Source organism: Sus scrofa, chromosome 1, assembly GCF_054392235.1.
Source record: "Sus scrofa isolate SSC_HxYL_T2T_F1_AM1 chromosome 1, Sscrofa_HxYL_maternal_Yorkshire_Landrace_v2.0, whole genome shotgun sequence".
In the NCBI taxonomy this organism is placed as follows: Eukaryota; Metazoa; Chordata; class Mammalia; order Artiodactyla; family Suidae; genus Sus; species Sus scrofa.
This window is the reverse complement of record NC_139383.1, coordinates 209381769-209407476: the sequence shown is the minus strand read 5'-3', so window position 1 is coordinate 209407476 and position 25708 is coordinate 209381769. Positions and strand designations below refer to the sequence as shown.

The 25708-nt window shown below is 36.5% G+C and overlaps 1 protein-coding gene across 1 annotated transcript in view; it reads left to right on the top strand.

The window, feature by feature from the left end:
- The window catches only part of LOC146406973 (uncharacterized), a 345508-nt gene that overhangs the window by 274934 nt on the left and 44866 nt on the right, over positions 1 to 25708 (top strand). Inside the window, exon 4 of the transcript XR_014832201.1 lies at positions 21813 to 21905. The gene's annotated coding sequence lies outside the window, so the exon portion shown is untranslated. The remainder of the gene's footprint in view (positions 1 to 21812; positions 21906 to 25708) is intronic.

Below are 25708 nucleotides of genomic sequence, written 5' to 3'. Positions count from 1 at the left end.
AATACTGTTAACATTACTTAATAACATGTTGGCAACAGTGACGAGTAATGCTTCCCTTTGGTAATTGGTTACAGGTGGGAATGTGTTGACAGAGAATACTGGTTAATGGCAAATTTCTAAATTATTGTCAATATAATATTTTTTTATTTATTTATAGATTTACTTTATTTTAAATAAGTAATACATCCACATGAAATAAATAAAAATATAGAATGTAGTGAAAATTAGTTTGGCCCCAATCAGCTAACCTTCCCACTACCCAGTTATCTTTCCTTAAGGCATCCATTATTGCTAGTAACTCTTTAATCATTTATCACTGCACACATTTGTGAGTACATCTGATAAATTCTTGGAAATGTAGTTATATATCTAAGAGTATATGCTCATTAAAAATTGTTGGTAAGTATTGACAAATTATACTTCCTTGATGTTGTACCAATTCACAATTCCACTATCAGTGTATAAAACTTTCTCTTTCTCTACAGCCTCATCAATAAGAATATAGTTTTTAACCTGTTCTTTCTATACCAATTGTCAGATAAGTTAATATTTCACTTATTACTGTTTCAAACAGCAGTATAACTTTAAGGACTATTTCATATAAATGGCAACATTTCAGGGAGATTTGAAGTAACAAAACTGCTCTCTTGAAATGAAGGCTGTTTATTTGCAGTTATAGAAAGGTCACTGCAGCAGTTTCTGGTAATCAACAAAGAAATAAATTTATACAGTTGTTGCTCTCAGACGTAAGTTTTTCTCCTATTATTTGCTGGGCATACTTGCAAATGCCAAATTATTCTTAGTCTTTATAATTTCACATATATATGTATGGAGAGAGGAAAGGTACAAGGTACATTTCTGGATAAATAGTAATGACGATTCATATTGGTTTAAATAAATATTTGGTAGATTACGATATGACAAATGTGTTTCCTTGTAAATCAAGTATTTAAAAATATTTTGAATTTTTTTAAATTGAAGATTGTATGATAGGAGGTAAGGATCTGATCTAAAAAATGAAATTCAGGCAGAGTTCCCTGTTGTGGCTCAGTGGTAATGAACCCGACTAGTATCCATGAGAATGTGAGTTCAACCCCTGGCTTGCTCAGCAGGTTAAGGATCCAGTGTTGCCCTGAGCTGTGGTGTAGGTTGCAGACACTGCTCAGACCCCGTGTTGCTGTGGTTATGGCATAGGCCAGCAGCTGCAGCTATGATGCAGCCACTAGGCTGGGAACTTCATACGCCATAGATGCGGCCCTAAAAAGGAAAATAAATAAATAAATAAATTTTAAAAAATGACATTCAGGGTAAATGCTGCACAAAAGTTATTTCATTGCTTTGTGGCATTTATGGCTTCTCAGTGTCAGGTAGGAAGGATTTGTTTCTGTCAGGTCAAGATTCCCAGAATCCTTCAAAATTGACTTCTCTGATATGGTTAGCAGTTTGATTTGGAAGCAAAGTTTCAGAGAGAATGTCATTTCCTTGAAAATTTAAAACTATACCTATGCTTCAGTTACTGAGAGTTGGGGTAGGTGGTTTGTAGAGGAACAGATTATCTAGTTTAGGCAGATAAAACTAGATAAAACTGCTTAAAAACTGTTAGAAATATCCACAGCACTGAAAGGCCTTATATTTACTAGGTGGTCGATTAATATTTGTTTTAAAATGAAATAAATAAATGAAAAAATAAAGACATATGGAATGCTTTGGACAAGCTACTTAACTTCTGTAATCAATTTCCTCGTGCATAAAATGGAGATAATATTAGTACCTACCTTATAAGAATTGTTGTGAGGATTACTTTGCTTAACACAGGCAACATATTCTCTACTCTGCCAAGTACATAGTAAAAGCTCTATAAATATTAACTGTTATGATGATGTTTTCTTTATAGTGAAAGGGAGAATTCTGTAACTTTCATTAGTGCTTTCATTCATAGCATAAAGGGGAAATAACGTTTTATTGAATAAGTCAGGGTTTGTAACAGAAATTTTCTTTAAGGAGAACTAGAAAATTTTCATTTGTTTTGCTTGAGTTCTTCAGTGTCTTAGTTAATATTGGTTGCCAAAATGGCATCTTGAATATGATTACAAAGAATGTGAAGTCGTTTAGCTACCAGCTCACTTTAGACCTATATCATTAGGGTTGGAAAAAGCTGTATTATTGGGAGGATCTTCTGCAAAACAGACTTAAAGATGGAGTTCCCTGGTGGGGCAGCACGTTAAGTTTCTGGCATTGTCACTGCTGTGGCTTGAGTTACTTCTGTGGCATGGGTTTGGTCTCTGGCTCAGAAACTTTCACATGCCCAGAAACAGCCAAAAAAAAAAAAAGGGAAAGATAGCTACTGACTTGACTTGAATATTATACATATATTACCCATGTCAGCAGCAAAGTCTTAAATTTCCCAAAATCTTTTTTTTTTGTGGACTGATTGTTTTAACCTAGCTCACCCTTCTAGAAAACTGGGTGTACATAAAATAAAATTTGAGCATACTAAGCCAGATAACTGTCTAATAAGAAATGTCTTAATAATTAATAATAGCACGCAGAAAACATAAAATAAAATCTAATGACACTCTTCAACCCAGCCATGTGTTTGAAAGGGCAGGATTATTTCACAGGTCAGTTCTTAAATCTCAGTTGGCATGATTATCTCATATGTTCAAGACCTTATATCTCATGTAGTTATAATAGTGATTCCCAAAACAAAGTGATAGTCCCAAGAAGGTCTAACAAACTTCTCTGGTGGGCCAAAAAATTAGAAAAATAAAAATAATGTGGTGTGTTTTCCATAAAATTAAGTTTAGTCCGTTTTTATAAAAAATTTGAGGTGTCATCTCATTGTTAATGTTTAAATATTCATTATAAAAGGAAATAGTGGTGATAGTAGATAATAGTAATCATTGTACCTTAGTTAAAAAAAAGGTGATTACTCCGTGTATGTCCCCTAACATTTTTTTTTTTTTTCTTAGCTGGCTAGAGAGTAAGTTCTAATCTCTAGGAGAGTTACAACTCCCTTTCAGCTAATGACTATCCCTCTTTAGAGCCATGTTACATTTATATTCCTATATTATTATTTGAATTACATTAAATCCATTGCTCCTTCAATGAGCATATATTGAATGATCTCTCTCTTACCCTCTCTCTATATGTGTGTGTATGTGTATACGCTCATGTACACACAGTCACATACAATGTATATAGATAGTGTATCAGTAGTGTGATGTATAATAAGTGAGTATTTGATTAATGATGTCCAACACATCTAATCAGACATTTTTTAAACATTTAAACCCTTTCGACTATCACATTTTAATTTTTCTGTTTCCTGCTACCTTGTTCAAATATAATAAATAGTTTTCCAAATATATAGTTAAAGGGTACCTAGAAAGCTAAGAAACAAATGTCATCCTCAGAATCTCAACAGTATGTTTTATTTTAACCCAGAAATAAAACAAAAGAGTAAAAAGTACCCAAATTAGAAATATATCTTGACTGAACCCTGCAAAAGTACCATAGAGTTTGAATTATTTTTCTTAAGAAGAATGAGGCCTACACATCATTGAGCTCCAGATTTTGGGGAAAGGTTCTAGCCCACTGCTTTTCGGCACTTGAATCGGCTTAAAGGGAATTGTCTGCCTTGCTTGATGGTTTGGCAGATTCTGAAAGCCGCTGGATGTTCTGGGCTCAATGGAGTAGAACACCAGAGGCTAAAACTGATTCATGATCCACTTAGTAGAGAAGGAAAAAGTTTTTACCTAGGGGAGTTATCTTTTCCTCTAACATTTTGTCCTGGATTGTGGCTTGGAATAATTTCACAGCATTCCCAAGTGGAAATATTTTTTCCCATGCTTTCAGTATAGTGGTTGATGCCTTTGGGTGAAAAGCTGGTGCTGCATATAAATTTAATTTTTGGCTTATCTTTATAGCTTATTTTGTTGTTGTTTAGTATGCTCATTTAAAATATTCTGAAATAAGACGTTTAAGTCTAGAAAAATCTGTCTATATTTTTTCCAAGTTATAAACTAAAAGTGAATTCAGGAAGTCTACAAAAATTCCTTTGGCTTTTGTAGAATAGAAGAGTTCACAAAATGCTTTCATGTACACAGTCTTATTTGATAGATTGTGGTCCCATGGAAGAGACCCAAGAAGTGACTTGTCTACATTGGCACTGCTGTGAAACGTCCCAAGATAGGCTCTCTAATTCCAAGTTTTGGATCTTCCTATAAGAACTCGCTGCCTCTAATAATTCTGTATTATTTCTCTCATCTAAAGTAGTGTTTGTCCCATACGTATTTTACCTTCCCATTCTAGCTAGATGATCCAATTGAAAAAAATCATACGGAAGTCAAATCTCTTTAATTATTTGCTTTATATGTTGAAGCTTCTGCCTGTATTCATTTCCTTTGATATTTATCTCTCACTTTTGAAATTCTTTTTCTATGTTTAGAGAAAAATCATGCTATATGAAAGTCACTGAGATAATTATCTTCCTATAATTCATGGTAACTGCTCAGAATCTTCCAGGGACTATGTGGATTATGGCTGGTCATCACATTAGAATCTGTCTCATGGGGTTCCATCATGCTGTTTGAAAAACATGAGGAATAGTTGGAAACTACTAAGAATTTCAATCTAAAGTGACCCAAGTGGCTTACTCTGGATCCTGAGTGATATTTTTCATTTTTAATATGAACTCTGGGTTTTGTGATTTAAATTTTATTTGGTGAAAATCTTGCTGCTGAAAACTTGAACTTTATCTTGTCTATTCTTTATTTCCATGCTTTCTCCCATTTTATTATTTGAGAATTAGGAGAATTAGAATAATTAGAATGCAAAGAATCACCTCTCTCAGAAAACCTTTTTGATGAGTCCAGCAATTTCATTCTTCTGTCTTCACTAGTTTGCATGATCATGAATTATCTTCTATTTTCTAGTTAACATAGTTATAATTTGTGCATCTTCTTCCCTTCTGTACCCCAAGAACAGCTCTCTATCTAGGTCCCCAGTGATGTGGCCTCTACTTTGTTTCCTTCATAGTTATTGCTACAAAATTTTCTAAATTCTTGGTCTGGAAAAATTCAGAATATATAAAATGGGGATAGTAAATTTTAAAATGTCTTAGATGTGCTACAGGGCCATGCAGTATAAGAGAACATGATATCAGAGGTATTTGAAATTCTCAGATATTCCCCAAATCTCCTTAGCTTAGAGATTCCATTTCTGCCCAGGCAGAATTTTTAAAATTTTATTTTATTGTGAATGTAAAGGACATATGGAAAAGTGCATAAAATAAAGAATATTGGTACAAAAATTATATCTATGTCACTGCTACCTTGGTTAAGAAATAGAGCATTTTCAGAATCCCAGAAAATCTCTCCATTATCCATCCCAGCTGTGCTGATTTTTATGCTATACGCTTCCTAACTTTCCTTCAAATTTTTTTTTATCACTCACACAGTCTGTAGTGGATTCTGTTAGTTCTCTGCTCTACCTCTCACATCTTCTTTAGCAGACGCTATAAGTTTTGCATGGTAAAAACTCATAGCTACTCACTTATCTGGGGAATTGCCCTTCCCCAAATGGGAACTGCTACCTAGGAAGCTGTGCCTCCTCTCTGCAGCTGCAGTACTCACTGACTGGCAGCTGAGACCTCATTCTTGCAAGCTTCTTCCCCCTGCTTTATCCTTTTCCTTTAATCTTCTTCTGACAGCACTCCTCTAATAAATGAATCCCTTGAACAAGAATCTTTCTCAGGCTGTGATCCTAGGTAGTAGGAGTTAAGACATCTCCTGTATTAGTTTTCTATTGTTGCATAACTTATTATAGCAGACTTTCCTTTTTTTTTTTTTTGGCTTTTTAAAGGACTGCATCCGTGGCATATGGAGGATCCCACAGTAGGGGTCGAATCGGAGCTGTAGATGCCAGCCTACACCACAGCCATAGCAACGCTGGATCTGAGCCGCATCTGTGACCTACACCACAGCTCACAGTAATCCCAGATCCTTAACCCACTGAACAAGGCCAGGGATCAAACCTGCATCCTTATGGATACTAGTGGGGTTTGTTAATTTCTGAGCCAATATTCATTGGCTCAACAACTCCCAACATTCATTTCTGATCTCACAGTTTCTATGGGTCAATAACTTCCAGGCATGGCTTAGCTAGGTCCTCTTCAGGGCTGCAATCAAGATGTTGGCTGAGGTAGGGGTCTCATATGAAGGTTTGACTCTGGAAGAATCTGCTCCTGAGCTTAGTTGGGTTGTAAGCAGAATTCACTTCTTTCCCCCTTGGAATGAGGGCTTAATTTTCTTGCTGGCTATCAGTCAGCTAGAAAGCCTAGCTAGGAACTCAGCTATAAATCCTTGGTGCATGGGTTCCCCCAACATGGTCACCTGATTCACCAAAAGCCAAAAGGAAAATAAAGAGACACTCCAGGAACTCTGGTGGCCTAGTGCTTATGGATTCACATTGTCACTGCTGTGGCTCAGGTTTGATCCCTGGCCTGGAAAATTCTGCAAGCTGTGGGTGTATGCCCAGCCCCCGCCCTGCAAAAAGAAAGAGAGATAGAGACTCCAACAGTACAGAAATTATAGTCTTATGTAATGTAACCATTTATACATAACTGTATATCCAATCACTTTTGCTGCATCCTGTGGGTTAAAAAAGCATCACAGATCCCACCTACATTCTAGAGGAGGGAATCATACAAGAGCATATACCTCAGGAGCTAGGAATTGTGAGGGCTACCTTAAAAGTCCTCCTGCCACACATCCTAGACAATTTAGACTATTTTTGCCTGTTTTTGAATTTACGTATTTGAGATCACACATCATGTATTTGTTGTGTCTATTTTATTTTTCCTCTCTGTTTTGTTTATATGCATACCCAATTTTTCTCAAATCATTTATTGTACTTTTAAGATTTATCTGTTTTTTTTTTTGCATGTGATTGTAGTTTATTCATTTTTGTTTCATAATATTCTATTTAATGGAAACCAAGAAATTATTTTTTCATTTCTGTTGTTAGACATATTGTTGGTTTGAATTGTTTCTATTTTGTTTTTGCTATTGCAAATTGTGCAGTTACGAAGATAGTTGTGAATGTTTCCTGATACTTGTAATCTCACTTTTCTGTGGAACTCTACTTCTCAAATTTTAGTATATTTAAGAATTATCTGATGGACTTGTTAAAACCCAGATTCTGGAACCCGACCATGGAGTTTCTGTTTATCGGAGGGTTTTAATGGGAATTTACATCCTCACATCTTCTCAGGTGATGCTGCTGCTGCTGGTCTGGGTCTACACTTGGGGAACCACTGCAATAGAATGCATTCTTAGGTGTGTAATTGCTAGGTCAAGTACTGGTATTTGCTAATATATATTTCTAGTGAGTTTAACATTTTTTACTCATGCAGACCATTTCTCTAATGATTCACATTGCCTTAAGCATTGTTTTCTTTTTTTCTTTCTTTCTTTTTTCTTTTCTTCTTTTTTTTTTTTTTTTTTTTTGGTCTTTTTCATTTTTTCTAGGGCTGCACCCATGGCATATGGAGGCTCCCAGGCTAGGGGTCAAATCGGAGCTACAGCTGCTGGCCTATGCCACAGCCGCAGCAATACAGGATCTGAGCTATATCTGTGACCTACACTACAGCTCACAGCAATGCCAGATCCTTAACCCAGGGATTGAACCCTCAACCTCGTGGTTCCTAGTTGGATTCATTTCCGCTGTGCTACAATGGGAACTCCATGTTAAAGAATTTGTAAATGCCAATGTCAAATGTGCATATTATAAAGGGCATATAACTAGTTTTTATAAAAGTAAAAATCAGTATAACAATCATTGCTTTTTAATTTAGTGTATAGTTAATTTACATTTAATGCAGTTACTGAAATGTTTGGTTTTAAATTGATTATATTCTTATGTGATTAGTAATTGTCTTGCCTGCTCTGTATTCCCCCTTTTTTTTGTTGCCACACACACACACACACACACACACACACACACTCTTACATATTTAAGAGTTTAGAAGTTATACATTTTTGAACTTCCAAATTTTTAACACATCTATTTATGAGTGTGCCCTAGAGATAATAATATTCACTGATAATTTAGCAAAGATTAATAGTTATATTTACCTGAATTGTTGTCACAAAATGTTAGCATGCTTTATATTTAATTTCTTCCTCCCAACTTATATGCTATTATTTTATGTGTTTTAATTCCCTTTCAACATACTAAACCCTACAAGACACTTTTAATTTTCTTTTCTTTCTTTTTTTTTGTTTTTTTGGTTTTTTTTTTGCCTTTTTCTAGGGCTGCTTCCCATGGCATATGGAAATTCCCAGTCTAGGGGTCTAATTGGAGATGTAGCCGCCAGCCTACGCCAGAGCCACATCAACACGGGATCTGAGCCGCGTCTGCAACCTACACCACAGCTCATGGCAACGCTGGATCCTTAACCTACTGAACAAGGCCAGGGATTGAACCCTTAACCTCATGGTTCCTAGTCGGATTCGTTAACCACTATGCCACGACGGGAACTCCTAATTTTATTTTCTGTAATTAATATTTATTTAAATTTGCCACAGGAGTTCCCATTGTGGCTCAGTGGTAATGAACCCAATTAATATCCATGAGGATGTGGGTCCAATCCCTGACCTCACTCAGTGGGTTAAGGGTCTGGTGTTGCTGTGAACTGTGGCGTATGTCACAGATGTGGCTCGGATCTGGCGTTGTCGTGTCTCTGGTGTAGGACAGCAACTGTAACTCCGACTTGACCTCTATCCTGGGAACTTACATATGCTGTAGGTGTGGCCCTGAAGAGACAAAAATAAATAAATAAATAAATAAATAAATTTACCATGTATGTGCCATTTTCTTTGCTCACCATTCTTCATTTCTGTGGTTACATCTCCAGGAATATAGTAAGAATGGTTGGTTTATTGTCTATACCTGATAATTCCAGCATCTAGATTCCTAATGTGTCTCTGTCTTCTGTTGTTCCTCTGGGTTTGGCTCATCTTGTCTTATGTGTCTCATCATCTTTCTCTGTTGGACATTATATTCAAAAATTACTTTTTGAAAAAAGTTGAGGCCTAAAATGGAGTTTGTTTGTTTTCCAGAGAGGGTAGAATAGACAGGACTATGGCAATATCAGAATTCACTTGAAAGGATTAAGGGACTATTTACAGAGCTGTGGGCTAGAAAACCAACAAAGGATATTGAGTCACCTAGTTTGAGTTTATAGAGATACAGGGACATAGCAGGGGAGGGTCACCTGAGAGCCTTTGCTTGTAAATGGATGCAGCCACTTGCAGCACTGCAGCACCAAAGCAGGAGTGTGGGTGGGGAAGGCAGTGCCCTGATTTCTCTCTTCTCCCACCCTCTGATCTGCCCATGCTTCCCTCTGTCCACAACCAACCAGAAGCTAGAGGACAAGAGAGCGTGAGTAAGGCAGTCAATTAGGGATCAACAATATAGCAGCATAGACAGGGAAGAGAAGGACAGAAAGTATATCTGGAGAGCAAATAAGGAATAACAAGTATAGTGGATGTATTTTTTCTTTTCTTAGGCTCCTTGCTGGAGCCAAGGCTTGTGTTTTTCTGGGACACCAAAAATGTAGTCCAGTCACTCACTTTCAGGGTAGAGAGCCTCCAGACCTGAACCCAGCCCAAAGAAATGGGGACTCACCCAGCTCCTGTCTTGGTGGGTACTGCATGCCACCCTTTTCTCAGTGAGTCTGCACGAAGCAAAGTTCCACCCTTAGCTGCTCTCAGACAATCTGTAAAATTTCCAGGCAGAATCATGGCTCAGCTCTGTTCTTGGACGTCCACCTGGCAATTATCCCCTTCTTTTAATGCTTTTACTATAAATTTTGGATGAAGATAGGGACAGCCTAACTAGTTTGTCATCAGTAGCATGGTTGGAAAACTGTGGCCCAGAGGACAAATCTACCCAATGCTTGTTTTTGTACATAAAGTTTTATTGGGATAAAACCCATATCTATTATTAACATATTGTTTATGGCTGTACTCATGCTGCAAAGGCAGAATTGAGTAATTGTGATAGAGGTAGTAGGACCCACAAAACCTTAACACTTATATTTAGCTCTTTATAGAAAAACTTGGTTGAATTCTGTTATGCATGCCCACCACTTTCAGAAGCCAACTATCCTTCCTATAAGAACATTTAAAAATAGATAATTCACAGTGCAAAGTATCTTCCTATATACCATCTAATTAAACTTTAGTGTCAAACTTGCGTTGAGTTTCTTTTCCTTATTATTACAGATCTATCTAATGATGGTGATATTAATGTGATGTTCCATGCTCAAATTGAAGTTAATTGGAAAGAAAATAAGTGGAATGAAGTGGTCTAGATTATTGGAAAAAGCTAATCAAACTACCACTGATAGAGATAAATCGAAAACTATAACTTTAAAGTGATTAAAATATGATTAAGAGATTTAATTAAATGTGCACCCATAAAGATAGGCTTATGATCATTTAAATCACATTTTGATAAATTCTAGCACCTACTATGTGGCTGATATTGTGCTAGAATTTTTATGTGCACTATCCCAATCAAGTTCCAATCTCTGTTGAGTTAATTATAATTCTTCTGTTCTACAGATAGATAGATTGAGTTCCCAAAAGTTTAAGCAAAGTTGATTGTGATCTCATGCTTTCAGGTTAAGTCATGGGATTTGAATCCACTTTAGAGTAAAAGCATCAGAAGGACCAGCCAGAGCCATTTCACATACTTCAGACAACAGTGCAGCTTCAATAGGTTTTGTACATGTTAAACACAGTAACAATTCCATCTCTGACATATATTTCTTTCGGTTGGATACTGGAAAATAATCAAATTGCCTAGGCAGAGATATTTCCTTCTAAGAAACAGTAGGACAGATCTGATTGATTTGGACTGAGAGATACTGACAATTCAACAGTAGCCAGCTGAAATTACCTTCCCAACTGAAGTGGTTAAGCCTGGCCTAGCAGCTTGCATTTGCTGTCCAAAGCCTTCACAGTACTTCAGAGGCAGCATGAGTCTTTGAGGTGTCTTATACCTCTGTTATGTATTTATTATGTTCATGAATATCAAAAAAGTGGAGGTAAAGTTTGAAAGCTTTAAATAAACTACAGATAGGCTATGGGAACATCTAATTGCATTTTTAAAGTTGTATTTTATATGTACTCTTTAGAAAACATTTTTCTCCATAAATTCCTAAGAGACTATTCCTTAGCCTGAATTGAACAAGCGGAAAGTTTTTGTCTCTTAAAATCCAATTGATTTTAGTTTTTTGTAACTTCCTAATGTCCTCAGTTGCTTTCCAAGCAAGATATTTGTACTTAGAAGACTGTTTTGCTTTAACTTTGCCAAAGCTTTTTCCTGAGTCTGAGGCCAAGAAGGAACTAATTGAGCCCCCAGAAGGACAACTTCATTTTGACTCAAGTAATGGAAATAGGGTTATTGTTGCAGAAGATTTACAGGTTTAACTTTAGCAGCTGTGAATACTTCAATAGATTTAATGTTTTTGTTTTTAAGATAAGTTAAAATTGCATAATTAAATTTTAAATAATGTTATACCAGTGGTCATGTTTATATAGTGTACTTAGTCTGAGGTGAAAAATGAGCTAAGTAGGTGACTGAACCACTAGAATATTTTCACAGTTGAGTGTTTCATCCTTTCATTCCCTATTTTCTTCTCCAACTTCCTAATTTTTAAATTTATAATATATTTTAGTCATGAAGAGAGAGGAAGATAGGGGAGGATAGAATAGAAAGGCAGAAAGATTTGTATTTTATAAGATTTTTAAAGTTGAACTACCATTGATTTACAATGTTATATTAGTTTCAGGTGTACAGAAAAGTGATTCACTTATATACACACATACATACACACCCACTTTTCAGATTCTTTTTCCATTGTAGGTTATTATAAATATTGAATACAGTTCCTTGTGCTATATTGTAAATTCTTGTTTATTTTTTATGTGAGAGAGTGTTCTGTTAATCCCATACTCCTAATTTATCCCTCCCTATTTCTTTCTCCTTTGGTAACCATAAGTTTGTTTCTATGTCTGTGAGTCTGTTTCTGTTTTATAAATAAGTTCATGCATATTATTTTTTAGATTCCACATATAAATGACATCATATAGTATTTGTCTTCCTCTGTCTCACTTAGTTAGTATGATAATCTCTGGGTCCATCCATGTTGATGCAAGTGGCAATATTTCATCCCTTTTTATGGCTGAGTAATGCTTTATTGTGTAAATATACCACATCTTTTTCCATTCATCTGTTGATAGACAATTAGCTGCTTTCATGTCTTTTCTATTGTAAATAGTGCTACTATGAACATTGGGGTACATATACCTTTTTGAGTTAGACTTTTTGTCTTTTCTGGATATATGCCTAGGAGTGAGATTGTTGCATCATGTGGTGTCTCTCTTTTTAGTTTTTAAGGACCTTGCATACTATTTTCCGTAGTGGCTGCACCAACTTACATTCCCACCAACAGTCTAGGAGGATTCCAGAAAGTTAGTACTTTTTCACAGGGCAAACTGTCAAATCATAAGCCATCACTGGAGAATCAATTCACTTGGAGATTCAAATAGGTGATCTCAACATAATGTAGCATAAAAGATCATTAGTCTGATGAAACACAAATGAAAAGTGATTACTGTGTTTTTCATAGCATATCTTTTTAAAAACACATGGCAAATGTACTATCTGTGGACGTAACCAGTGCATAAAATCTTGTTGCACACAACTTGAAAACATTGAAAAATACTTTTGTGAGTTACCTTTACATGTCTTCTGTAGGGCAAAAATAAAATAAGGAGATGGCCTAGAATATTTGTTATAATACAACCAAATGGCCTCTTAAAGGTGGAGAAAGAATATCAGTCCATTCAACTGTTAAATTATCACAAGTTTGCTTGCAATAATTTTTTTAGTTTCAAACCCCCTAGTTTATAACTACTCTGCCCCACACACATCAGTACGTGTTGCTTCTATCCTGACAGTTATTCCATCATAGATTAGTTTCGCCTACTTCTTACACACACGGAATCATACAGTATATATTCTTTTATGTCTTTCTTTTTTCATTCATGAGATTCATACATGTCACTGCATTTAGCTTTAAGACATTCATTTTCACTGATACTGGTCTTAGTACTATTCATTGTGTGATTGTACTAAACATTATTTGTTAATTTTACTTTTGAAGGTATTTGGTATGCAGGGCCCCCCTAAGGTATGAGGAATTCCGGGTAAACGTTTGTTGTTTGCAAGGTCCTTGCTTATATAAGTGGTTTGATTAAAAATGAATTACCAATTATGTTAATACAGTGATTTACTAATAAACATTTAGAATCATAAATAGAGAAGAGACAACTACACACTTGTTTATTATTCAACCATAGACAAAAAGATTCCTTATAATGTTCAGGTACCTTTTCATTCAGGTTCAGGAATTATGTCTTCATGTTCTTTATTATCAAATATCCTATTTCTGGCTAACTTCCTTGTTCTTGCCATAAGGAGAGGAGCAAAACTGTTACTATCCATAATGTAATGGCTCTTCAAAAAACTTTAGTACTGAAACAATATAGATCTTCTTGCCTTTGCATTTCCCTAATAGCTTTTCTTAAATGCTGGTTACCTCATTGCCCATGATATTGTGTCATCCATTGTGCCACCTGTGAACACTGGCTTCCAGTGACTCTCTCGTAGAATGTTACTTCACTTCATTGATTATGACCACACATGTAAGTCTTATCTGTAATTTGTAGCAAAGAGTCAACAATAATTCATTTTCTAGTCATGTTAAATTTACCATTCATAATTTCATAGGATTAACATAAAATGATACATCTTATATCTGTGTTTGTTTTTTTTTTTCCACACCTGTGGCATTTGGAAGTTCCTGGGCCAGTGATCAAATCTAAGTCACAGCTGTACCTATGCTACAGCTGTGGCAATGCTGGATCCTTAAACCACTTTGCCAGGCTGGGGATCAAACTCGCGCCTCAGCAGCAAACTGAGCCACTTCAGAGACAGTGCAGTTAAGACAGGATCCTTAACCCACCATGCCACAGTGGGAACTCCCTAATTGTGCCTTATCTTGAACTTTTTTGACTATAAACACTACAGTCCTAGAATGTGATATCTTTCAAAGCTTTATATATCCTCTCATCATTAAAGTTGGTAGACTAGGAGTCTGTCAGCCGAGCCAACATTGTGGTCTTGCTCGCAAAAGGAATGTCATTGCCTTGTTCAGTACAACTTAAGACTGATTGAGGAAGGCATTATGTTGTGTTACCTGTTGAAAGTAAGAAAAGACACCAAGAGGACCCACTGGAATTACAGGGCATCAGTCTGAGTAGTCCATGGAGGTGACAGGCATGGCCAGTCCTGGAGGACTTTGGCTGATATGTGTTATGCATTCTGTGGAGTGCATAGGGGATTGTACTATATTTCCGTGGTGGAATGTATGCTTGCCAAGTACAATACTGAGGTAAGAGCTGATGCATCGGCCTACACAAGTGGCTCAAGTTCAAGGGTTGGCAGTGGATTGTTGGTAGCCCAGAGCCTGTGTCTATCATGTGTCACCCAAAATCAGTGTATTAGCACTGTTCTGGTGATTCAGTCTCATATAATACAATACAACATCAACAACAACAACAACAACAACAACAACAACAACAACAACAACAACAACAACAACAACAACAACTACTAACCAGAAATTTGCCAGCCGAGGAGTCCTGGGTCTTCTTGGAGTATCTGGTCAACTCTATGACTGGTGTAGAAGGTTGGACAGCACCTAGAGGAGGGAAACAGGGCTCTGGAACTATGTGAGTCCTAGTCTAGGCTCAGACACAGCACATGGGTGGCATTTCTAGCTCCAGCTGATTCTACCCACTGAAAAGAGACAGGAAATTTCAAGGATGACGTTCAAAAACATAGGGTTCCTTGAGGCATTTCTAGGTAGTGAACTACTTGTTTAGGAACAGTGCTGTTGGGTTGTTTCTAATAGCAGCCATCACAAATAAAGCTACTGTGGACATTCTTAGTGCACATATGAACTGATTTCCACAGTTCATATGTGCACCAAGGGTTGGATTACTTGATTATAATTATTTAATTATAGTTGAACATTAACATGCATGTTCACTTTAGTACTCTGACAGTTTTCTAGAGCGTTTATATCAAATCACACTCCCAGTAGCATGATAATACTGGAACTCCACATTCTTGTCAACATTTAGTGAGATCATTATCATTACTTAAAAAAATGTAGCTCTTCTAGTGGATTCAGAGGTACCTCATAATAATTTTCATTCGGATTTTCCTGTTGAATAATAATGTGGAGTACCTTTTCATTTACTTATTGGCCAGGTTGATACCGTTGTTGATGAATTACCTGTTCATCTTTTTTTTCCTACTGCTTTGTGGAAGTCTTTTTCTTATTAATTTATAGGGGTTCTCAGTATATATATCCTAATACTTGTCTTTTATTGGCGAGTATTGCATATATCGTTATTCTATATAAGGTTTACATTTTCATTCTCTCTCTCTCTCTTTTTTTTTTTTCCCTTATGGCTTCACCTGTGGCATATGGAAGTTTCTGGGTCAGGGACTGAATCAGAGCTGCAGCTGTGACCTATGCCACAGCTCTGGCAATGCTGGATTCTTTAACGTACTGTGCCAGGCCAGGGAGTGAACCTGTGCTTCCACAGTAATCCAAGCTGCTGCAGTCAGATTCTTAACCCACTGTGCCTCAGCAGGAACTCCTGCATTTTTGTTTTCTTAATGGTGTCTGTGAATGACAGAACATTTTAATGCAATAATTTATTAACTTTTTCTTTATGAATAGAGTACTTTTTCTTCCTTGAGAAATCTTTGTTTAAGCCAAGGTATGAATATACTCTCTTTTGTTTTCTTCTAGATGCTTTTTTTTTTTTTAATTGATTTTTAGGCCTGCATCTGCAGCATGTGGAAGTGCCGGGCTTGGAGTTGAATCAGATCTACAGCTGCTGGCCTATGCCACAGCCACAGCGATGCAGGATCCAAGCCATGGCTGCAACCTACACCACAGCTCAAGGCAATGCCAGATCCCAGACTCACTGAGCAAGGCCAGGGATCAAACCCGCATCCTCATGGACACTGCTTGGATTCATTTCTGCTGCACCACAATGGGAACTCCCGATGCTTTATTGCTTATAAATAATTCTGATTATTCCAGTTGTTCTAGCATCAGTTATTGAAATGAACTTTCCTTCTCCCACAGCATTGCATTGGTATATTTGTGGCAAAGCAAGTGAATGTGTAAGTGTGAGCCTGATTCTGGGATCTTTTTTCTGTTACAATGGATCTTTTTCTTTTACCCTTGTTCTAGTACCACAATGATTTAATTACTGTAGTTGCACAAGAAATCTTAATATCTAGGAGTGTATCCTCTGTAAATGTATACTTTTTCTTAAACATATCTTCATCACTCTTGGTCTTTCTGACATCATTCTTTGTGCACTGTCAGAATTCCATCTAGGATAATTTTTCTTATACATGAAAAACTTCCTTTAGTTTTTTTTATTTCAGTTTATATATCCTGCAAATAAATAATCTCAGACTTGTCTGAAATGCCTTTATTTTGTCTTCATTTATGAAACACCTATTTGCTATGTATTTAATTCTAGATTGGCATGTTTCTTTTTTTCTAACTTTCTTTTTTTTTTTCTTTTTTTCTTTTTTTTTTGGTCTTTTTGCCTTTTCTAGGGCCTCACCTGTGGCGTATGGAGGTTCCCAGGCTAGGGGTCTAATTGGAGCTATAGGTGCCAGCCTGCACCACAGTCACAGCAATACGGGATCCGAGCCACATCTGCGACTTACACCACAGCTCACGGCACTGCCGGATCCTTAACCCACTGAGCGAGGCCAGGGATCATACCTGCAACCTCATGGTTCCTAGTCGGATTCATAAACCACTGAGCCCCGACGGGAACTCCTAATTTTCAAGAAGCATTGTGGGTTTTTTTTTTGGCTATTTGCTCTCATTGTTTCTGATGAAAAGTTAGCTATATTTAGGCATTATAGGTCCTTTAATGGACCTATAAAGATAATTTTATTTTTTGTTCCATTTTATTTCCCCTTCTGGCTGCCAATTTTTAAATAATTATTCTAGAACAGTTTTTGATTAACAGAAAAAATAGAAATTTAATTCAGAGAATTTCATATCCCTTGTACCTAGTTTCTCATATTATTACTGTATTAGTATGATACATTGGTTATAATTCCTAAACCAATATTGATGCCATTATTAAGTAAAGTCCTTACTTTATATTTAGATTTGCTTATTAAACCCATCTATAAAATATTTAATCTCATTGTTTTGGTTCTAGAAATTCTATATGATTCCTTTTTACTGATTCTCATTCTCTGGTGAAATTTCCATTTTTACCTTCATTTTTTGACAGTTTAATAATAGTTATTTTAACATCTCTAATACCTCCAATATCTGTTTTATCAGTGGTTCTGTTTCTGTTTTATGACTTTCTTTTTTTTTTTTTTTGATCATGTGATCGTCAATCCTTGACATGTCTTTTGATTGGGTGCTGGACATTGTTTATGAGTATTTAGGTCATATGATCTTTCTTCAGAAAGGATTCAGTTTTTTTCTCACAGTTAATGGACCAGTCACTGTAGTAGAGTATAATCTTGCTTTCATCTTTTATTAGGGCTCCCTTTATTTTTCCTTTTTTCTGCAGGATAGCCCTTTAGGGTCTTATGTGAAATTTTAAGTTTTTACCAGGAACTTTTATACACACACACACAAACATACATACACACAGATATACATACAGACATGCACATATACTTTTCTTTTTTTAATTTATTTTTAAAAATTTTTTATTTTTATTTCCCCTTTTCAATTTTTAAATAAATATATACTTGTATAATTGTATTTAAAAAAAATTTAGGTTGACTTTTATTTATTTATTTTATTTTATTTTTTGCTTTTTTAAGGCCATACCTCCGGCATATGGAGGTTCCCAGTTTAGGGGTCTAATCAGAGCTACAGCTGCTGGCCTATGCCACAGCCACAGCCACGCCAGATTGCAGCCGAGTTTGCGACCTACATCACAGCTCATGGCAACGCTGGATCCTTAACCCACTGAGCAAGGCCAGGGATCAAACCCGCAACTTTATGGTTCCTGTCAGATTCTTTTCCACTGTGCCATGACAGCAGAACTCCAAGACTTTTAAATGAAGCACTGATACTACTGTGAACTGGAATTTGGCACTTGCCATCTGCCTCTATATGGATTAGATCATGAGCCACTGCAGCTACCCATCCACAGCATCAAACTGGAAGAAGTAGGTCTTCACATAGTTACATATTTTTAGGAGAAGATTTTATGAGCCCAATTCTTGCATCTCCTCATATTTAGAAAAACACTAAAACCCTTCATGGTGATGTCTCCTCCCTGTGACAAGTAGTAACCTTCAGGAGACCAGCAGCAAACCTTGTAAAATGTGGGCATGGCTGCATGCACCTCTTCCTTCTCCTTTATCACTTACACCTTGATATTTTCCTTTTCTCTTTGGGAATGTATTTCAGCGCCTTCTGAAATATTGCCTCCTGGGCTGTAGTTAAGTGGATGAAACAAAATATCCAACCCAAGAGTGGGTTGGAGTGCAGTGAGCCCTGAGGGAACTCAGGAAAGAAACTAAGAATACTGGCCCATAGCTTAGGTGCCTATCAAAGAAGTGATTCCAATAAGCCCAGACCTTTACAGCACCCCATAGAAACTGGTTTTCTGTAAATCTTTTCCTGTAAGTCTGGTTTTCTGTAAATCTTTTGTTCCTACTACCTTCCATTTGTTGCAAAAATTCATGTATCCTAACTCACCCCTCACCTCCTTGGAGCAGTTTCTCAGGGCTACCTGAGATGCTTTTTCCAGGGCTTAAGTCCTAATTTCACCCTAACTAAAACTTAACTCTAAATTTTCAGGTTGTGTGTTTTTTTTTTAAGTCAACACTATGAACATTGCCTTTTAAGCCTAAGATCTCCTTCCATTTTATTTCTTAGTCTAATGCTCTGGATTCACTTAGATAACATCATTTAAGCAGATTCTTGAGGTATATACACTGTTCATTCAACAAATATCTTTTGAATGCGAACTTACCGCCAGAGTCTGGTAGGTGCTAGGCATGCAGTTGTGAGCCAAACACACATGGTCTCTGTCCCCACAGAGCCTACAGTTCTGTGGGGAGGAACAGATATTAATAAAATGACATAAAAATACAAACTACAAACTGTGAAAATTTTTGAAAAGTAAATGTGCAGCCTCTGTGAGAACAGAGAGGGATCAGATATTGTCTGGGAGTTGCCAAACAAAACCTCGTTATGTTGAAATTCTACCTGAGGTAACATGTAATTTCTGTCATTACCCTGAATAATCAGCAAGGTGAATGATTTTCAATTACAACTGGAGTTAAAGCTTTTTATCTGAATGTAGCACAAAACTTCTAATCATTCACAAGATCATCACATTAATAAAATTCCAGTGTGTAGGAGGTATCCCACAAGCCTATATATTGTGTGGATGGGATGTCCTTTATTTTAAGAATTACTCTATTTAATGACATAGGTGGGTGGCACAGGGATAGAGAAAAAGAGAGTTCTTTGTTACATAGTGCTAAGTAAAGTTCGATATTCAGCGTATTATTTTAAAATTTCATTTATTCTCCAAGTTGGTGCTGATAGATGGAAAGAAGAATGTACTAATATTTTTCAGCGCATATCACATTTACTCCTCATTCTTAAGCATAAACTTCCATGTATATGCAAAAATGATGAAAGTTGACTACCTCAGAAGAGAATACCTGCCAAACGCCATTGTCACTTGAAATGCTGCTAATTTTGTTCTTGCCGCTTTGCCAAGCAAGCACTATGAACAGAGGAATGGAGACCTGAATGTGTATAATATTCTCAGGGAATGGCAAGCACAACCAGGGAGTGAGGCAGAATGGAATGGAAAAAATAGATTGCACCCAGGTTATGGGTTGAGGGGTATCTTGCTATGTATTGGTAGGTATTGGGGGAGCCACCAAAATGTTTTTTTGTGTGTGTCAGGGAAAATATCTGTTATCTGGTGAAATTGCTCTGAGAAACCTGAGAAAGTAGATTGAAAAGAGGAAAGCTCTGAACTGTGGAACGACATCTTAAGTCTGATAATGGGGTAATGCTCAGGAGTTTCAGAAATACCACCTCTGATTAAAATAACCTCTTTGTTTTTGTTTTACTTGAAAAAAGTCTAACAACTGGGGAATTTTAATGAATTTCATAGCATGGAGAGATTCTGATTTTTAGAAAACCCTCACTTTTTGGAGAATTGATCTGTCCTGAATTATTTGGAATTCTTTAGGTGATTTTCACATTACTTAAAGCGTTCTATGTTCTGACCTTTTGCTTGTTTGACTCCCTTAAACCCTACAATTTAAGAATACATTAATGTAAATACATAAGGAAATCCTCATCTTTATCAGTTGATACTGAGCCCTGGACAGTTCTGATGTAAATCATTTGAGAAGATTCCCTAATTAAAATGGAAACCCATTGTATCAGTTTGACAGAGTTGGAGTAATACACATTTGAATGTTTGTTTGAATATAGCTTTTAGGCTATTGACAGAAATTTGAGACCGAGGCCAAGCTTAGCAGCATGGGCTCAGAGAAAGACTAAAGCCAGTCATGAATATTTACTGACAGGCGGTTAAGCAAAACAGCTACTCTGCCGTTTGTCTTTTTACTGTCCTGGATATTTGTTTCTTATTAATCTTTTAGGATGTATTCTTCCTTGGCTGAATCCATTATTAAACAGAGAACAGACATTGTGTTGGCATTGTTTGTTCTTGCTCAGGTTGATGGAGAAAAAATGTTATTAGATGTAGTTAAAAGAAGTTATGTTACTTTTCTAATTATATGAATTTACAAACAGGACAAGATTTCTAATACAACACCCTATATTTTGGGTTGTATGTAGGTGAGGAAAATGTGTATCTTAACACAAGATTGTAAAGAATGATCTCACAAATTCTCTGAAATCTTTCCCCTGTTCCCTGGAAATTTTAATAGACTTATAAAAGCAATTAGGCTGATAGGTTTTTGTGATGTAAACAATATATCTGGATTTTAGTTTCACAGACCAACTAAAGGTTGCTAACTAGGATGATTTTGTCATATTTATCTGCAGTTTTAATAATTGGCTTATAATAATAAAAAGTAATATTATATTGCTTTATTAATATTATGTATCTATGTATCTTCAATTCTCTTTCTTTTAACAACCTTGTAATTTAGAGATAAAATGATTGAGGCTCAGAGAGTTTAAATTACTTGCCCCATATCAACTCACTATAAATAAAGACATTGATATTCAAATTTAAATCTTTCTCCAAAGAGCCTATTTTTTTCTAATACACCCTGCTGCTTTTTTATAGAGATAAATGTCACACCAAATTATTTTTCTTCTTCTACTAAGGGGAGGAGGATGAGGCGTGGAGGAGTTGTGCCTTGACAACATGAAGCAGTAAGACCTCATTGTAATAAAAAATGGCAGCCAGTCTTCTGGTAGCCTGCTCATTAGTGTCTCAAAATAAAGAATTAGGTTCTGGTGATGGCAAATTCTTGGCAACTAACAAAAAGAAGCAGAATACAAACACTTTGAAGTAGGCTTCTACTGTTACTTCTATGTGAGGGATTTATGCTTTTGTCTTTTTGTTTTCCCAAAGTGTTAATTTCAGGAAAACCAAATCTCCACTTCAGTTTGACCTGAATGGGATGTGTGAAGCCTTGTGACTTACTGCCTGATGGATGATGTCATGGTGAGTGGCATGTACAAGGATGGAGTCAGTGATCCCAAACTTTCCAAAGCTTGATTTGTATTTTAAGAATGCACATGTCTAGTGAAAAGGAAAGATGCATTCAGTGGTCAGGAAGCACATTTTGGCATTTTTATAAGTCCATATTATTAAGTTGTGCAATTGGAACTATATCAGGGATTAACAAACTACAGCTGCTGGAACCAAATCTTGCTCATCTGATACTTGTTTTTGTCTGATCCCTCCCAATTAAGAATGGTTTTTACATTTTTAAAGAGTTACTTTCAAAACAAACAAACAAAAAACCCCCAAAACAAAAGATAATAAGTGAGAGACCTTTTGTGGCCTTCAAAGCACTGAAATGTTTGCTATGTGCCCATTTATAGAAGTTTGCCTATTCCTAGACTAAACAACTGGACTTAAAGGTTAAGTTATTTAAACATAGACTAGTTCTATTCCATGCAGCGCCTTAGAGAAACAATAGATTTAGGCTTGAATCCTATTTACTCCTTGTGTGAACTTGGGCAGAATATACCATGTTCTTGAGACACCCTAACTTATTCTTTAAAAAGGTATATTACATATGTCATAGTATATTTGGAAGGATTCTGTATGTAAAGAAATTTTTAAGTGTCAAAAGCAGATTGTAAAGTAGAAAGAAGAATATAACTTCATCTTTGTAAAAATATGTTTGTTTTTATGATTATAATCACATGAAAAATGCCAGGAAACATAACCGCTGAATTGTTAATAGTAGCAAATCCTGGAGAGTGAGAAGCAAATAAAATATAAAACAAAGATATTTACTTTTTTTTTTTTTTTTTTGCCTTTTAGGACCACACCTGCAGCATATGGAAGTTCCCAGGCTAGAGGTTGAATAGGAGCTGCAGTTACTGGCCTATGCCACAGCCACGGTAACGCAAGATCAGAGCTGCATCTTCAACCTACACCATGGATCACGGCAACACTAAATCCTTAACCCACTCAGCAAGGCCAAGGATTGAACCTGCATCCTCATGGACACTAGTTGGGTTTGTTACTGCTGAGCCACAATGAGAACTCCAAAGATATTTACTCTTTATTTTTATTTTATATAGTTCTGTATTAAAAATTTTTTAGAGGGCACTACTTTGTTAATTGTAAACTAAAAATAATTTTAAAGTTTTGGTATATGGTAGGGTTAGGCTAAGTGTAATCCTTCCTTTCTCCTTAAAGAAGGGAGAAAGATCCTCCCGTTAGCAGATTCTAATTTGTGGATTAGAACAGCATTTTAGAAAGACTTAAGTTTAAACCTGAGAGGGCAGAACTCAGATTTCTTAGGTGAGTAAACAGCCAGTTTTTTAAAATGTTTTATAATTTAACAGTTTTTTTGCATCTTGACTTCAGATTCACTACTTCATTTTGTGGTTTAGCCTCTATGTGGCAGGATGGGGTGTCCTCACATTAGGTTGTCATTTTCTCCATGTCCCATGTGGGGGAAAATTTCATCACTTATGTGTCCTTCTGGACTCTCTTTTGTCCCTGAAGTCAAATTCATTGATAGCTCAGTGTAACCTTAGTGGAACCAATACTTCTGTTATTGTGGGCTGTTACTCTGACTGAAATTATTTCTTTAATTAATAAGAAAATAAAGAAATTATTATCTATCTTCTCCTTCCATTAAAAGCGACTGGAATTAATAAGAAAATAAAGAAATTATTATCTATGTTCTCCTTCCATTAAAAGCGACTGGGGCTCCACTGGATCTGTAACAATTCAGGATTCTTGGAGTTCCCTTGTGGTGCAACTGGTTAAGGATTTAGCATTGCTACTGCAGTGACTTGGGTTGCCACTGTAGCGTGGGTTCGGTCCCTGGCCTGGGAACTTCTATATGCCAGGAATGCAGCCAAAAAAGAAAAAAATGACTGTCCCTTTGGCTATCGATATAGTATACTTTTCAAAAAAGTTTAAAACATGACTTTCATACAAATATATAAACATCAAAAATTGTATGTAACATGGGAGTTCCCCAGTGTCTCAGTAGGTTAAGGATCCAGTGTTATCACTGCAGCAGCTTGGGTCACTGCTGTGGTGTGGATTTGATCCCTGGCCTGGGAACTTACATGCTGCAGGTGCAGCCAAAAAAAAAAATTAGGATTCTTTTAGGCCAGTAAGCAGTGCTGTTTGTCATGGTTTGTCTGTGGTAAGCTTCATCCAGAGATATAATGTAACTTGAAAGAGTCCAATTTCACTTGAGTCTGAGGAAACATGTCCCATTAGCATCATTCCTAAATTTCATGGCTTCTTACTAATGCTGCTGTAACTGCTGAAGTTCAAGACTTTCAAAATCCCCTCATTAAATATCTTAAAATAATAAGTCATCCACTAGGTTCACAATCCATGGGATTCTAGGTAAGGTCACTTGAGAAGCTTCTCACCAAGACTGATGGCTACTCTTGTCCTCTGTCATTGCAGTGCCCTTTTGTTCTTCGCACAGACCCTGCCTGTCATTTCCCATAACTCCCACTCTTCTGGCACTGGTTTACCTACCTCGTTTCCCTCATACCTGAGGTTCTGACTCACCCCCACACTCTCTCTTCCTGAGATGAGCCATCAGTTTCCACCATTGCTTTTGCCTGGCACTCTCTTCACTGCCCTTAGGATCACCATTACTCATCTATCCTTTTAACCTTTTTGGAAAAGCCTTTTTCTTCTTGGAAATATTTCTTTTACAGGATGTAATACAGTTGATGTAATTTTGTTATTCAGCTTTCTTCAATAGGACTATCTCAGTGGAGTGACTCTCTCCTGTTAAAGGTACATAAGCAGTCTGGAGTCGTCGGGGAGGGGAGATAGGTTGGCTTAAGTTCAAGTACAATTTTACTTTGCTTCCACCCAAAATCCTGCTAAAAGCTTAGTGTCTCATTTCTGTCCTCTCAGTGACGATTCCTTTGAGTGCTGTCTGGTCTCCCTGAATCTGACTGAGCACCGTTGCTGTCCTTTCTGAACCAGGTCTTCAGCCATGCCTTCATTTGGTCTAAGTTGTGAATAAGGCTTGGGTCTTTTCCATAGGAACTGTTTCTCAGGAAAACATTGGGAGATATCTAATATCTACCCATATTTTCTGGCTCTTTTTTTTTTTTTTTTGGAGTAATTGAGATTTACTGAAAGTTTCAGAAGATGGTACAGAGTTCTCATATGCACTTCACTCAGTTTTCTCTGTTGTTGACTATACTGTACTACAGTGCATTTGGCATGATAAGGAACCAGTGTGGGTATATTACTATTAACTAATTCAGTACTTAGTTTTCACTAGTTCTGTGACTTTTAAGGAGATATTTTTTTCCCAAGAGCACAATGAATATATGGAAAAGTGTGGCCTGTTATATTTTGGACTCTCTGCTCCTTTCAGGATAACTTGTGACAGTTAGTTGCATGGTTGAAAATTCTATTATTTTCTAGGTGTCCTGATCAATGATTTGAAAGGGGTGCCATTAGGGACAAATACTGTTTTTTGATGTGTCAGCTCTTTGCATTTTTGGAACATCAGAGTAAGAGGACAGGTTAGGGTAGCCTGTGTCTTTCTTCTTCACTGGAATCTTTGCTGAGAAACAGTAGGATTGGGGGGGTGGTTGCCCCTGCGACTCTCCCACTTCTGGGGCTCTCTGGGACTGATGCTAAATTCATACAAAGCATAAGTGACTAGGCAATAGGGGGTTGGGTGAAACTCAAGTAGGAAGGAAAAAGGTCATTTTGGATAGAGCAGAATGAAATAGAACAACAAAGATGAACTTAAAAATGTAAAACTATTAAAGTGCCCAAAGAAA